Raw genomic sequence first — 17,418 nt, forward strand, 5'->3', positions numbered from 1 at the left:
ACAATCATTTGGTACCAAAAGCAATAGTGGAAGAGATGATGTATCAAAAGAAGTTTCAAAAAATCAATGAGAAGCATGTGTCTTCTTTTATGAACAAGAACCAGCTCGATGCAACTCAGGTGCAAGCAATGCTAGATGAGACTAGCATCTCTCAGAAAGCATATAGTATACTATTTAAGGCACTAGCAGAGAAATGTCAAAGTAAGAAGCATAAGGTTTGTTACTTCCAAAACCAATGCAAGTAAATTTTGCACGCCATGTGAACTCAAAGGTGTTTGAGAAGCTTGGTTCACCAATACATATTGAACCAACATTTGTTGCTAAAGACAGAGAGGTACTCTTTAACCAGCACATGTTGGAATTAGGGTTGCAGGAAAGCACACAAAGCTTGGAGAAGAAGAAGCAAGAATGCACACAACACAAAGTGTATTAGATTGTGTCAATGTACAAAAGATAAGTTAGCTCTAGAATGATGGGCGTATATACAAGCCGGGGGAAAAAACCTCCTAAAGAGGAAAAAAGTGTCCCGGCGATCCTAAGTGTGTTCACACACATCACTGTCTATATATATGGCAACAAATCTCCCCTGGGAGTGATGGTGTGAACGAGAGCTGGCACTCATGTATAGGGGAGTGCCATGCCCGAAGTAGATCAATCCACAAAGGGGAGCAAGCCCAAAGCTTTGCGGAAAGCTTCGAACTTCTCACGAGGAAGCGCCTTTATGAAAAGATTCGAACTTCTCACGAGGAAGCGCCTTTGTGAAAAGATCGGCGAGGTTGTCCTGTGTTGGCACATAGGCCAAGCTGATCTCTCCTACTGAGAGTCTCTCCCTGACATAGTGATAATGCACCTCAATGTGCTTTGTGCGAACATGAAAAACTGGGTTTCTCGCAACTGCCAATGCGCTCTGACTGTCAGTGATAGAGGTGGCAGTCCAACACCCAAGACAGCCATAAGCCGTCTGAGCCACACACACTCAACCGTAGCTGTGAAAGCTGCCCTGTACTCAACTTCACAACTCGAAGTGGCCACAGTAGGTTGCTTCTTGCTCAACCAAGATATGCATGAGCTACCGAGCATGAAACAAAAACCACTTGTGGACACTCTTGTGTCATAGCAACCAGCCCAATCTGAGTCCGAAAAAGCATGCAAATCTGGCGGCAACGATCCCCCCTTGGGATAAAACAACCCAAGATGTATGGTGCCACTCAAGTATGGTGCCACTCAAGTAGCGAAAGATGCGTTTAACTGCCTTCCAATGCTGAGGCCTTGGGCTATGCATAAACTTGCTCACCTCTGTGAGACTGCAAACTGAATGTCCGGCCTCGTAATGCATACATAAATGAGGCAACCAACAGCTGTCTGATAGAGTGTGACATCAAAGTGATCTCCAGCATCATGAAGACAACTTCAAACCTGTCTCCATTGGAGTAGCAATAGGCTTGCAGTCTTCAAGGTCAAATCTCTGCAACAATGTCTCAATATACTTTGTTTGACACAAAGCAATACCTCCATCACACTGCTTAAACTGTATCCCCAAATAATGATGCAAATGCCCCAAATCTGACATCTCAAAAGAGGCATTCAAATCAGCCTTAAAATCAGCAATATGACTCTCATTTGGTCCTGTGAGCGGCATGTCATCGACATAGAGATCAATGATTAGATGCACATCATCCATACGTTTAGCATACAAAGTGCTTTCTGTTGGACTATTCTGAAAACCATGTGCAGTCAAATATGCATGTATCTTTTCATACCAAGCTCGTGGAGCTTGCTTTAAACCATATAAAGCCTTTTTCAACTTGCACACTTTGTTTTCCTGCCCTCTTTGAACAAAACCACGAGGCTGCGATACATACACCTCCTCATGCAAATCTCCATTCAAGAACGTAGTCTTTATGTCCAACTGATGTACATTCCAACCATTATGAGCTGCCAATGCACAAATGCTACGAATGGTCGTCATACGACAAGTGGGAGCAAAGGTCTCATCAAAATCAATGCCCTTTTCTTGAGCATAACCCTTTGCAACAAGTCTAGCTTTATAGCAATCAACACTACCATCTGGCTTTCGTTTCAACTTAAAAACCCACTTACATCCAATGGCCTTTTTACCAATAGGCAAATCACACAAAGACCATGTACCATTCTTCACTATAGCATTATATTCACTTTGCATTGCAGCCAACCAATTTTTTTATTTTTGTGCCTCATCAAATAAAAGAGGTTCTTCCTCTTCACACATACTAGACACAGCCAAAGCATAACAATCTGATGCATAAGAGGCATGTTGAAAACCTGAACGAGTATGACTAGACATAGGTGCATCAATTCACGCAAGGTTTGCACCAGCCATTTAGGCATACCTCTAGCCTGCTCATTTTCAGCCCTATCCTCATAGATTACATCCTGTAAATCTGCATCAGAAATAGGCTGATCTATGATGTCGTTTGAAATCTGCATAGGCTGAGTATTTGCCTCATTAGGACTTACATTTGAATTCCCACCTGTAAATAGAGGCAACAACGTATCAACTACATCCCGTGAGCTCACACCTGTCTCTTTGGTACATGATAACAAAGGCTGCACAACATCTTCCACAAAAACAACATCTCGACTAATCAAGATACGCTTTGACTGCGGATGATACAATCTGTAACCCTTGCTCTCAGCACTGTAACCAACAAAAATGCATTTGATAGCCTTATTATCCAATTTTCTACATTGTTGCATAGGCACTAAGGCATAGGCCAAGCAACCAAAGACACGCAAGTGACCAATAGAAGGCTTCCTGCCATGCCAAGCTTCGTATGGAGTAATAGACTACAAGGCCTTAGTGGGACACCTGTTGAGTACATATGCAGCACACATGACAGCCTCAAGCCAAAATGCATGTGGCAAAGCTTGGCTCTTAACCATACATCGTGCCATCTCCATAAGTGACCTGTTTTTTCTCTCAGCAACACCATTTTGCTGAGGGGTATATGGCACTGTACATTGGTGTTTTATCCCACGACTAGCCAGAAATGCATCAAACTCTTTAGACATGTACTCCCCCCCTCGATCAGAACGGAGGGTGCCCACATTACAATTGGATACATTTTCAACCATAAGCAAAAACTGTTTGAAGCACAAAAACACTTTGGACTTTGCCTTCAGTGGATATACCCATGCATGCTTTGAGTAATCATCAATGAAAGTCACAAAGTACAAGTGTTTTACCAAATGACGGAGTTTGCATAGGCCCATATACATCACTATGTACAAGTGGCCCGCACAGAACCATCCTTTGGAAATGCAGAACGCTGCATTTTGCCCAAAATACAGTCTTCACAAACATGTTTCAATGGTGCCTCAAGAGGGGGCAATGAAGCAACCATATCAAATTTCTGCAAACGCAGCAAACTAGCAAAGTTTAGATGATCAAAACGAGCATGCCATAGTTTTGCATCTGAAACTGCCTTTTCATCAGAAACTGCATTTGCTAAATCTTCCACACACTTGTCATAAGAATTGAGCCTATACAGCCCACGAAACAAGGTGCCAAATACAATAATCGTATCACCAAAAGTCAAATCATGAACAGTACATCTATCATCCACAAATTTGCCTACAAGTCCAAGTCTAGCAAGCGCAGAGACAGACAACAGATTCTTCTTTATCCCTGGCACATACAATGCATCTGAAAGTGTGAAAGCGCTGCCATTTGCAGTAGTAAGCATAATTTTACCAATGCCCTTCACTGGGTAAGAAGCATTATTGGCACATGTGACAGTATTCCCATTAGGGACAGCCTCAAGACAAGTGAACATATCATGATGCGAGGTAATGTGCTTTGTAGTACCACTGTCAAAATACCATACATGAGAGTCAACAGAAACTGCCAAACATGCATCATGTACAGAAGGGTCATACTGGCAATACACGCTAAACGCCCATTCTGTATCCTGTACAACATTTGCAGAATCTGTATTTGTAGAAGTATCCACTATTGTGGCTGCATTTGACTCTTTCTTCTTTGCCTCTTTAGCCTTTAGCTTAGGGCAATTCTTAATGGCATGATCATTTGCCTTACAATAGTTGCACCTGATCTTTTTCTTCCCTTTATCAAGAGCCTTCTCAGACTTATTGTTGCTACCTGTGGAAGGAGAAGAAGTTGCAGACCTATTAATAGGAGAAGAAACAGTGGAAGGGGCTGCCTTACCACTTCTTCTCTGCTGGGCAGCAATAAATGCCTGATCAATTGCACGCTGCCTAGCCCTGTTTTTGCCTGGACTGCGCTTCTTGCAAGAGCTTATTGACTAAATTATCATACTTGACAACATCAGGTTTGTCCTCAGTAACAAGTCTCCACGTGGAAGCAAAAGTCTGATATGACTCAGGTAAAGCATCAAGAACAATCTGCACAAGAGAATGATCAGGAATAATCTCACCTGTAGAAATCAACTGTTCCTTGAGATCTTTAATCTCAGCAAGAAAAACATTCATGTCATCATCTTCCTGCATAGTCTTCGATTCTAGCTCTTTACGCAGGTAAGAGATTTTTGCCTCGTTTATGACCTGCATACAAACCAGCTAGAATATCCCAAGCCTGTTTTGCTATTTTACCTGAACGAATATGTGGGGTGATGTTACATTTGACAGAAAGTGCAATCAAGGCATGAGCCTGCGCATCTTTACCATCCCAACGAACTTGTTCAGCAGTGGATAAAACAGCAGCAACAGTAGAGCTGCTAGAACCTGCAACATCCTCAACAGATCCCACATCCACAGAACCTGGACGTACATCCATACCCTGCACAATGTTCCACACTCCTTTTGCAACCAAAACATGCTGCATCATGTATGCCCGAAGTGGGTAGTTGCTGTCTCCATCCAATTTGTCATCAGCAGACAACATGCGAAATACATCATTGCTGTTATCAGCCATGGCCACTGACTGGAACTGATGCAAAAGCTACTTGTAAATAATGAAGCAAAGACTGAACAAAAAACAACTTGTGCTATGTAGCACGGTCCATAATAGAATACGTATGCTTGTTTTGCAGAAAACTGCATAATCAAAATTTCTGCACAAAATGACGAAAACACCTGTGCAGAACTTGAAATGCAAAAACGGAGCCCGAAATGACCTCAAATGCAATTTTTGAGTATAGGGACCTGCAAGCGCTCGTGAAAGCTCACCTCAATCGGAGAACGTGAGTCGGAGGGTGCCAGTGGCGTAGCCTTGGAAGCCGATGCCTGCTCTGATACCAATTATTGGAATTAGGGTTGCAGGAAAGCACACAAAGCTTGGAGAAGAAGAAGCAAGAAAACACAAAGTGTATTAGATTGTGTCAATGTACAAAAGATAAGTTAGCCCTAGAATGATGGGCGTATATACAAGCTGGGGGAAAAAACCTGCTAAAGAGGGAAAAAGTGTCCCGGCGGTCCTAAGTGTGTTCACACACATCACTGCCTATATATATGGCAACAGTACAACAATATTTTCTTTGATCTTGAAGCTTTGCAAAGGTACGGAGTTCAGTTCTTTGAGATTAGTCAAGAAGAATGTGAAGGAGTTCTAAAATTTATTTTGAAACTAGATGAGTGTGAGATTCTAAAATTTATTTTGAAACTGGATGAGTGTGAGATTTTAAAGAACAAAAAAATGGAGAGGACTCTCTAATGAACAGGGTCTTAGACACATCAATTACAAAAGATGATGCAAGATATTTCAGTTTTAAATCGGAGAATAACATATTGCCGCTTGGATATTTTGAGGTATCTTCTTTATCATTGAATATGACTGTGTATTACGTTGAAATAATTTAAACACGAAACTTGTATTAAACATGAGCTTCTTCCTAATGACATAGGTGGATAAAGAAGATACGGAAATTTTGCATTGGGTGTTTAATCACACTACAATTCCACTGATTAGTGAGCAAAGAAATGGAAGGGCCCTTCATGTGCCTGGGTTCGTGACTATAAAGTGGAATGGCATATGGCAGGTGATTTGAAGACTTTAAAATGCATGTATAACATAAGCAAAGGTGCAAATGCAAAGAGTCCATGTCTATATTGCATGTACTATTATGGAACAAAGCTCCTGATAGGCATTTAAAAGATAAAGATTTCAAAGCAGTGCTTGATATTCCTCTATCCAGAGTGCACATAAGCACATTGCATGCACTATGTAGAATTGTAGAGAAGCTAGTGTACTTGTACATATGCCTTGCACTATGTAGAATTGTAGAGAAGCTAGTGTACTTGTACATATGCCTTGCATGGACATTAAAGCCTAAAAAAGAATCTTTAAAAGCAATCAAAGCAATAGAAAAACTGCTATCAGACATTGGCTTGCATGGGGGGCATGTTAAAATTGAGGAGGACGACAAGCGATCACAAGGGGACATCAAAGTACTAAAAAACCATCAATAGGTGGTGTGAAAGCTAAAAGATTTTTGTCATACTGCCTCAAAGACTGTCGAAATAAAAACAAGCAAAAGATGTTTAATCGATGGAAAGATTTACATAATGCAGTCAAGGACATTGGAAATGAAGGTTCAATCCAAAATCGAAAGGCAGATATGTGGATTTCACTTGACAAAATCTTTGCATTCATGGGGAGAAAAAGAACTGGAGCAATAGTGAGATAAAATTATTTGAAAACATATTAGAGACTTGGAGGAAGGCATTCATTGCAGGATGGAGTGATCAACATGTAACTCATTACATAGTAAGAACTTTAAAAACTATTGCAATCTCAATATTGTGAGACCAACTAATACATACATCTAATTTTTTTCTGTTTTGTCATTGATTGTAGCATATACTATATAATCATACACCATATTTCGCAAAGACATACGATTCATTGTCAATATGGTCAACTCAAGGCATGGAAAAGTCACATTACATGGAAAGAACAGGTTACTTTAAGCACACTAGACATGGTGGAGGTAAGAATCGAGCCAATAGTCTTTTAGAGTTACATCAATGGACTTACAAGAAATTGATTCACAAAGCAAAACAAAAAGACACATTTAAGTCCTCATCATTGACACGTGCAATACAATCGATTAATAAAGAAAAGCAACAGTCAGTCAACTGCAAGAGAGCGCCATCAGTTGTGGCGTCGCTCAAGAGTTAGGGTTGGGAGAAGGTGGTCTAGATGAGGTGGGCTTGATCTTCTTCAGTGGTCTTCCTTCTTCATCTTCCTTTTCCTCTTCTTCCTCTTCATTTACCGGGAGAACTATTTTTGGCATCTGCACCGTTGGAGGCAACGGTTCTGATCGGCTTTTTCTTGTCCTTATATTAGATATCTTTTCCTATATGGATGCAATGTGTCTGGGTTTGTAATTCCCGCTACAATAGCATGCGCTGTATATGACAGGTAGTAGGGGCATCTTAGTGCTTGGTAACCATACCCCTGACCAAACACCCGCAGTGCAAACTATTTCTCGACAAGCACCACCTTCTCAACATTTAAAGGCACTTCGTGTCCACCACAAAACTTGGATAGTACTTTGAATGTGAATAAAGGGAATTTTGCATTGTCTTTGGAGAAATCCTTGCGAAATATAATGATCTGCGTATTAAAATTGTAATCATCATGACTCATGTCACTGCTTGCTGTTGTCAATTTTAAGCAAGTGTCATAAATTGCACACACCTTTTGATGATTCAAATGTCTTATATATATTGAGTGAGAGCAACATCCTTTCGATGACCTGTTGACTTTGAATTGGAAGCACCGGATGATCTTGAGCCTCCTGCTCTCTTCACGAAATCATCATCATATACAAAAACCTGGTACCAATGTTATATGTTTAATTGACACAATCAAAAAAGTCCACGTAAATCAAATTCTTATAGTTTGAAAAATCTTCGGCTATGTTACCTGTTGATTTTCATCACCCTCAAGCATGGATCTTGTTCACAAAGGGATCGTGGACTTACTGTCTTCATGCACAATAGTTGCCAAAAATTTGGCCATATCTGCCAAACCAAGACAGTTGGCAATTGTTAAAACCCTAAGATCTCTCTAGATAATTGTTATGCATAAACATGCATAAATCAGGCATAAACTCGTCCACCTAACCACCCCCGAGCCCAAGGGATGCACACATGAAATACATCATACCTTTACCTTGATGTCCCATACCATCAAGAGATATTTACTCCAATCCAATAACATGTAGCTATAGTGTGAAATGGTAGGTGAGTAGTTATGATCCTCTACACAAGAGAGCATAACATAACCTAGCCTCAAGCTAACATCAAGAGTCCATAGCCTAAGCCTCAAGATAACATAGCCTTGGCCTCCCAAGACTCCCTTGAGTGTGCCCCATGCCCCTATTATATAGGAGGGCCCTCAAGTGACTCTTGACTCTCCATTTCCCATGTGTGACCCTTGGATGCCTGACCCTAACCTTAACCCTTAAGGTTAGTCCTAACCCATGCTCCACTAGAGCTTATTTCCATGCTCCCATGCTCACAAGCCTAATGTGGGTTAGTCTCCTAGTATATGCACACATAATGTGCATATAACATACTTTCCCTCTCTCAAAACAGTGCACTCTTGCAATGAAAAGAAGGAGAACTACACTGAACAATCTCAACCGACTCCCAAGTTGAATCCTCTATTTCCCTATCTTTCCACCTAATTTTAACCTCAAGGATTAGTCAACTACAAAGTTCCCTTTCCCTGAATTTAAGTACCTTATCAGGTTCATGTGGAACATAGGATAATTCTTCAACTTCAACGAGTTCTTGAGGATCAACTCTGTTATCCTCACCTCCCAATTTCCCTTTCAATCTATTGATATGAAAGACTGGATGAACTCTAACAATTGGAGGTAGTTTTAGTTCATACGCAACCGTGCCAATCCGATGTATAAATCGAAATGAACCAAAATATCTAGGAGATAAATTCGAGCATTTTCTTTTTGACAAAGTCTGAAAATCTTTAGAAACTTTTCAATAAACCAACGCTCCTGGTTCAAAAGACCAAATTGAGCGTCCTCTATTAGCATAGAACCATGCTCTATCCTGAGCACTCCTGATAGAATCTTGAGCTTTGATCATCATTTCCTGCATATCACGCAAGAAATCTCTCGATGCATCAAGTTCAATGTCCTTAAGATCGACATCAATAGGTGCCCTGGTTGATACCCATACATATGCATCAAGCTCAATGTCCTTAAGATCGACATCAATAGGTGTCCTTATGATCGACATCAATAGGTGCCCTGGTTGATACCCATACATAAGCATGAACAGACTAAAACCAATAGCCGTATGTTTAAAACTGTTATAGGCAAATTCCATCATTGGAAGATATTTTTTCCAATTTGATGCTTTTCCAGAGACATATGCACGAAGCATATCATCTACAATCTAATTCATACGCTCTGTTTTTCCATTAGACTGCGGATGATCAAAGAAATTCATACTCAAAGTAATTTCCTCATTGTAAACCATTCGGAATAAAGTAGGAAAACATGGCATTATAAACAATAGAAACCAGGGATTCATCGGCGCCCCGACGTAGCCACATTTGCACATGGAATAATCAACGTCCCGAGTCACCCATATCAACATATAGAGTCATCAGTGTCTCGAGGAGTCACATATGTCCATCCGTAAACCATTAGGTTCATTGTATAAATCACCTAAAGTACGGAACTAGAGAAAGAAATGCTAACAAAGGAAAAATTTGAATTTCCTTAATCATCCGAACACAACAAGATAAACTCGTTCAACAATAAAGAAAGAGATTTCAACAAGTGAAAATGCCGACGAGATTACACTCATGAATACATGCAGGCTAGAGATAAAAGAAGTTTATCTAGAGAATGCCCACACAATAACTTTAAATGAATTCAGAAAATGAGATTGTCTTTGAATGTTGAGGTCAACATGCTGCAAGTGATGTAAGCAAAGCAACAATCTTGAGCCCAAATTATCCCATAAGATAATATATGCGAGGAATCGCTAGCGTTCCATACCACCATGATACCACCCATACATACCTTATTAATTTGAAACTCCCTAGTATACCATCTAGGAAATATGAATATAATCCTATATAAAAGGAATAAAATGGCCTTATCCCAGGATTCCACATACTAAAACCTGTCTCTATATACCTCAGACTATATCAAAGGAATAACTCTTTTCGAGTACATCATTAGAAAAAAAATGAATTATTGGCGCCTTTCTAATGATAACTACCCAAAACACAATAAAGTTAGGGTAGAAAATAACTCACCTAGATATACAAGCAATTAGGTAGAAAATAACTCACCTAGATATATAAGCAATTAGGTATTCGAGTTGGAATATGTACAAGAGTACAAGCAAATGCTACCTTCAAAGCACATGATATTATCCAAAAGATCAAAAGATCCTTATAAAACTATGGATAAAAGCATAGAAGCTCCTCGAATCCATAAAAACCATAGTTGATCATAAAAATCAATGCATACCATCTAATGGACATTAATAATTCCAAAAGAAGCATTAAAATTGGTGGCTAACTCAACAATCCGGAGCATATGAACATGGTGTTGTTCAAGCAAAACTCCAAAGTAAGCAAGTGAAACACATGTGTGTAGCACTCATTAAAAAACCCCTAGACACAAGTGATCTAGGCAAAACCTGATGAGTCCAAATAAAAGTTAGAAAACATCCAATAAAACCCACAAAATAAACAGATCAACTAACCCATGATAGAATTTGTCTTAGGCTTAAGAAATTAAGCACAGACCACACTTAAACAAGTGCAAAATAAATTATCATGGAAAAGTTTCAAAGGTGAAACACACTTTGAACGTAAATTATAGCCATCAAAAGAAATTAAGGAACATGTCCAAAAAAGAATGGCTAAACAATGGCAAAAAATCATGCAAACATTGTTTAGAATTAATCCAAACAGAAATAACTATTAATATGAGGTATAATTATACTAATAATATGCGAATAACCGGCATCTATCTAATGTCAGCACACGAGAAAACATACTTCAACATTAAATAACCCTCGAAAATATTAAATTCTTGAGAAAAATAATTATCGTGATTTTTTTAATTTTTTTCTAATTTTATAGGACCTCAAAATATGCTAATTTTGAATCCTACGAAACCTATCTTATGGCATTTCAAACCTATATTTTTCCAGAAAATTTTTAGCAATTAGATTTGCCAAAATACCATTGAAATTTTAAAAATATCAATTTCTAGGATTTTTAAAAATAATTTGTAGAAAATTCTTAATTTTTCCAGAGAATCCCATCGTTCATGAAATTTCCAATTCCGCCCGAAAATTCTCAAATCCAATGAAAATTTATAATTTTAATAGATTTTTTAAATTTTTAGGTCAAAAAATATATTTTTAAAGGAATTTGAATGGTCTTGGGGGCCCCTGAATGGACACACCACATGCCAAACACCAACCCTATATTTTCCCAAAATCTAAAATAACCTTTGTCTATTTTTTCACTAATTTTTAGGAATTTTTAAAAAACTTTAATTAACCTCAAAAGCCTTTTTTTTTAATTAAAAACTCATTAAAAAAAACAAAGCTTAATAAGCTTTATTCAAAAGCTTATGAAAATTTTTTTAGGGGGGAGGGGGTAGGGGGGGGGCGATTTTCGCCCACAACCTCCCCCCCCCCCCCTCCCCCCCCCCGCGTGTGCCAATTTGAGAGGGAGAGAGTATTCCCTCTCTCCTCTCCTTTTTCTCCATACCATTTACTCTTCACCCCCTCCTTCTCTGTTAAGAGAGAGGAGGATAAAGCTTTAATTAATCTTTTTAATTAAACTAAGCCTAATCATAATTAAATATTAATTATGATTAATATTTAACTAAAAAATCCCTTTTAAGAGAAGTTCACATGGGAGAGCATTCCATGCATCAACATGCTGTCCCCTACTGCATTTCAGCAGAAAATCGGTAGAAATTTGATCGCATACCCGCAGAAAAACCCGCAAAAATGTACAAAAAATACATTTTTAACCATAAAAATACTCAAAAAATTAGAAAAAAATTCCTTAAAATTCTAAAAATTTAGGGAATCCATTCTATAAAAAATATCCGCAATAAAACATGTGGTATTTTTGTAAATTTTTTTATTAATACTTACTTTAAACCATAAAAAATAGAAAAAAATAGCATTAAACTCACGAAATTTCCTCATAACGTCAATTTGTCCATTGAATAGTAGTAACATGCGTTCCAATCGCCATATCGACAATCCACGTGTAAATCATCAACACAAATCACCAAAATAATATTTTTATTAGTAAATATTAAAATTTACTTTAAAAAAAACTAAAAATTACAATAAAAAAGAAAAATCAATAACAATTAACTAGAGATTGCTCTGATACCACTGTTAAAGCCCTAAGATCTCTCTAGATAAGTGTTATGCATAAACATGCATAAATCAGGCATAAACTCATCCACTCGACCACCCCCAAGTCTAAGGGATGCACGCATAAAATATAATGAAATACATCATACCTTTACCTTGATGTCCCATACAATCAAGAGGTATAACTCCAATCTAATAGCATGTAGCTATAGTGTGAAATGGTAGGTGAGTATTTATGATCCTCTACACAAGGGAGCATAACATAATCTATCCTCAAGTTAACATCAAGAGTTCATAGCCTAAGCCTCAAGATAACATAGCCTTGGCCTCCCAAGCCTCCCTTGAGTGTGCCCCATGCCCCTATTATATAGGAGGGCCCTCAAGTGACTCTTGACTCTCCATTTTCCATGTGTGACCCTTAGATGCCTGACCCTAACCTTAACCCTTAAGATTAGTCCTAACCCATGCTCCACTAGAGCTTATTCCCATGCTCCCATGCTCACAAGCCTAATGTGGCCATATCCCATACTTTCACATACTAAAACCTTTCTCTATATACCTCAGACTACATCAAGAAATAACTCTTTTCGAGTACATCATTAGAAAAGCAATTGAATTATTGGTGCATTTCTAATGATAACTACCCAAAACACAATAAAGTTAGGGTAGAAAATAACTCACCTAGATACATAAGCAACTAGGTATCCGAGTTGGAATATGTACAAGAGTATAAGCAATATACTCCAAAATTATGTGTAAAAAACGAAGGCAAATGCTACTTTCAAAGCACATGATATTATCCAAAAGATCAAAAGATACTACCATAGATAAAAGCATAGAAGCTCCTCGAATCCATAAAAACTATAGTTGATCATAAAAATCAATGCATACCATCTAATGGACATTAAACCTGCCAAAAGAAGCATTAAAATTAGCGCCCAACTCATCAATCCGGAGTATATGAGCATGGTGTTGTTCAAGCAAAACTCTAAAGTAAGCAAGTGAAACACATGTGTGTAGCACTCATTAAAAAAACCCCTAGACACAAGTGATCTAGGCAAAACCTGATGAGTCCAAATAACAATTGGAAAATATCCAATAAAATCTACAAAACAAACATATCAACTAACCCATGATAGAATTTGTCTTAAGCTTAAGAAGTTAAGCACAAACCACACTTAAACAAGTGCAAAATAAATTATCATGGAAAAGTGTCAGAGGTGAAACACACTTTGAATGCAAATTATAGCCATCAAAAGAAATTAAGGAACATGTCCAAAAAAGAATGGTTAAACAATGGTAAAAAATCATGCAAACATTGTTTAGAATTAATTCAAACAGAAATAACTATTAATACGAGATATAATCATACTAATAATATGCAAATAGCCTGCATCTATCTAACGTCAGCAACGAGAAAACGTACTGCAATATTAAATAACTCTCGAAAATCTTAAATTCTCGAGAAAAATAATTATCATGATTTTTTTCAAATTTTTTTCTAATTTTATAAGACCTCAAAATATGCTAATTTTGAATCCTACCAAACCTATCTTATGGCAATCCAAACCTATATTTTTCTAAAAAAAATTTAGCAATTAGATTTACCAAAATATCCATTAAAATTTTAAAAATACCAATTTTCAGGATTTCTAAAAATAATTTCTAAAAAATTTCTAATTTTTCTTGAAAATTCCATCGTTCATGAAATTTCCAATTTCATCCGACAATTCTCAAATCCAATGAAAATTTATAATTTTAATGGATTTTTTAAATTTTTGGGTCAAAAAATATATTTTTAAAGGAATTTGAATGGTCACGGGTGCCTAAATGGACACACCAGATGCCAAACACCAACCCTACATTTTTCCAAAATTTAAAATAACCTTTGTCTAATTTTTTTACTAATTTTTAGAAAATTTTTAAAATTTTTAGTTAACCTCGAACGCATTTAGAATACGAATGGTCAAAAAATTTGAGAATCCCAATGGTTTTCCCGGAATACGGAAAGCCAACAGTTTCGGGAAAATGAAAAGACAAAAAAAAAATCAGAATGTGAAAGGTCAAAAGTTTTTAGAATCCGAAAGGTCAAAAGATTTTCCGGAATTCAGAAAGCCAAAAGGTTTCGGGAAAGCGGAAAGCCAAAAGGTTTCCCGGAAGATGAAAAGCCAAAAGGTTTTAAGAGAAAAAAATTCAAAACTTTTTTTTGTCAAATGTCAAATTTACTCTATTTTTAAGGCTTTTTTCCAAGCCTTTTTTAAGAAAAATTTCAAAAGTATTTTTTAAAAAATAAAAAAAAACTCATTAAAAAAACAAAGCTTAATAAGTTTTATTCAAAAGCTTATGAAAAGTTTTTTGGGGGGGAGGGGTGGCGATTTTCGCTTGCAGCAGCAGGCTGCGCTCCAACCTCCCCCCTGCGTGCGCCAATTTGAGAGGGAGAGAGTATTCCCTCTTTCCTCTCCCCTCTCTCCTCTTCTTCTTCTCCATACCATTCACTCTTCACCCTCCTTCTCTGTTAACGGAGAGGAGGATTAAGCTTTAATTATTCTTTTTAATTAAACTAAGTCTAATCATATTTAAATTTTAATTGTGATTAATATTTAATTAAAAAATACCTTTTAAGAGAAGTTCACACGGGAGAGCATTCCATGCATCAACATGCTGCCCCCTACTGTATTTCAGGAGAAAATCGGCAGAAATTTGATCGCATACCCACGAAAAAACTTGTAAAAATGTATAAAAAATATATTTTTAACCATAAAAATGCTCAAAAAAGTAGGAAAAAATTTCTTTAAATTCTAAAAATTTACAGAATCCATTCTACAAAAAATATCCACAATAAAATATGTGGTATTTTTGTTAAAAAAATTCATTAATGCTTATTTTAAACCATAAAAAATAAGAAAAAATAGCATTAAACTCATGAAATTCCCTCGCAACGTCGATTTGTCCATTGTATAGTAGTAACACGCGTTCCAATCACCATATCGACTATCCACATGCAAATCATCAACACAAATCACCAAAATAATATTCTTATTAGTAAATATTAAAATTTACTTTAAAAAAATACCAAAAAGTGCAATAAGAAAGAAAAATCAACAACAATTAACTAGAGATCGCTTTGATACCATTGTTAAAGCTCTAAGATCTCTCTAGATAATTGTTATGCATAAACATGCATAAATCAGGCATAAACTCATCCACCCACGAGCCCAAGGAATGCACACATGAAATATAATGAAATACATCATACCTTTACCTTGATGTCCCATACCATAAAGAGGTATAACTCCAATCCAATAACATGTAGCTATAGTGTGAAATGGTAGGTGAGTAGTTATGATCCTCTACACAAGAGAGCATAACGTAACCTAGCCTCAAGCTAACATCAAGAGTCCATAGCCTAAGCCTCAAGATAACATAGCCTTGGCCTCCCAAGCCTCCCTTGAGTGCGCCCCATGCCCCTATTATATAGGAGGGTCCTCAAGTGACTCTTGACTCTCCATTTCCCATGTGTGACCCTTGGATGCCTGACCCTAACCTTAACCTTAAGGTTAGTTCTAACCCATGCTCCACTAGAGCTTGTTCCCATGCTCCCATGCTCACAAGCCTAATGTGGGTTAGCCTCCTAGTATATGCACACATAATGTGCATATAACATATCGACTTCAAAAGAGTTCTTAAGGAGTAACTGTGTTATCCTCACCTCCCAGTTTCCCTTTCAATCTATTGACATGAAAGATTGGATGAATATCTAACAATTGGAGATAGTTTTAGTTCATGCACAACCGTGCCAATCCGATGTATAAATCGAAATGGACCACAATATCTAGGAGATAAATTCGAGCAATTTCTTTTTGACAAAGTCTGAAAATATTTAAGAACTTTTAAATAAACCAACGCTCCTAGTTCAAAAGACCAAATTAAGCGTCCTCTATCAGCATAGAACCGTGCCCTATCCTGAGCACTCCTGATAGAATCCCGAGCTTCGGTCAGCAACATCTGCACATGGAATAATCGACGTCCCGAGTTACCCATATCAACATAGAGAGTCATCAGCGTCTCGAGGAGTCACATATGTCCATCCGTAAACCATCAGGTTGACTGTATAAATCACCTAAAGTACGAAACTAGAGAAAGAAATGCCAACAAAGGAAAAATCCAAATTTCCTTATCCGAACACAACAAGATAAACTCGTTGAACTCTACAGAAAAAGATTTCAACAAGTGAAAATGCCGACAAGATTACACTCGTCAATACATGCAGGCTATAGATAAAAGAAGTTTATCTAGAGAATGCCCACATAATAACTTAAAATGAATTCAAAAAATGAGATTATCTTTGAATATTGAGGTCAACATGCCAAGTGATGTAAGCAAAGCAACAATCTTGAGCCCAAATTATCCCATAAGATAATATATGCGAGGAACCGCTAGCGTCCCATACCACCATGATACCACCCATACATACCTTATTAATTTGAAACTCCCTAGTATACCATCTAGGAAATATGAATATAATCCTATATAAAAGGAATAAAATGGCCTTATCCCAGACTTTCACATACTAAAACGTGTCTCTCTATACCTGAGACTACATCAAGGAATAACTCTTTCCGAGTACATCATTAGAAAAGAAATTGAATTATTGGCGCCTTTCTAATGATAACTACCTAAAGCACAATAAAGTTAGGGTAAAAAATAACTCACCTAGATATATAAGCAACTAGGTATCTCAGTTGGAATATGTAGAAGAGTACAAGAAATATACTCCAAAATTATATGCAAAAAACGAAGGCAAATGCTACCTTCAAAGCACATGATATTATCCAAAAAATCAAAAGATCCTTATAAAACCATGGATAAAAGCATAGAAGCTCCTCGAATCCATAAAAACCATAGTTGATCATAAAAATCAATGCATACCATCTAATGGACATTAATCATTCCAAAAGAAGCATTAAAATTGGTGGCTAACTCAACAATCCGGAGCATATGAACATGGTGTTGTTCAAGCAAAACTCCAAAGTAAGCAAGTGAAACACATGTGTG

This window comes from Cibotium barometz, chromosome 29 (assembly GCF_041138505.1).
Source record: "Cibotium barometz isolate CiBa-2024 chromosome 29, ASM4113850v1, whole genome shotgun sequence".
In the NCBI taxonomy this organism is placed as follows: Eukaryota; Viridiplantae; Streptophyta; class Polypodiopsida; order Cyatheales; family Cibotiaceae; genus Cibotium; species Cibotium barometz.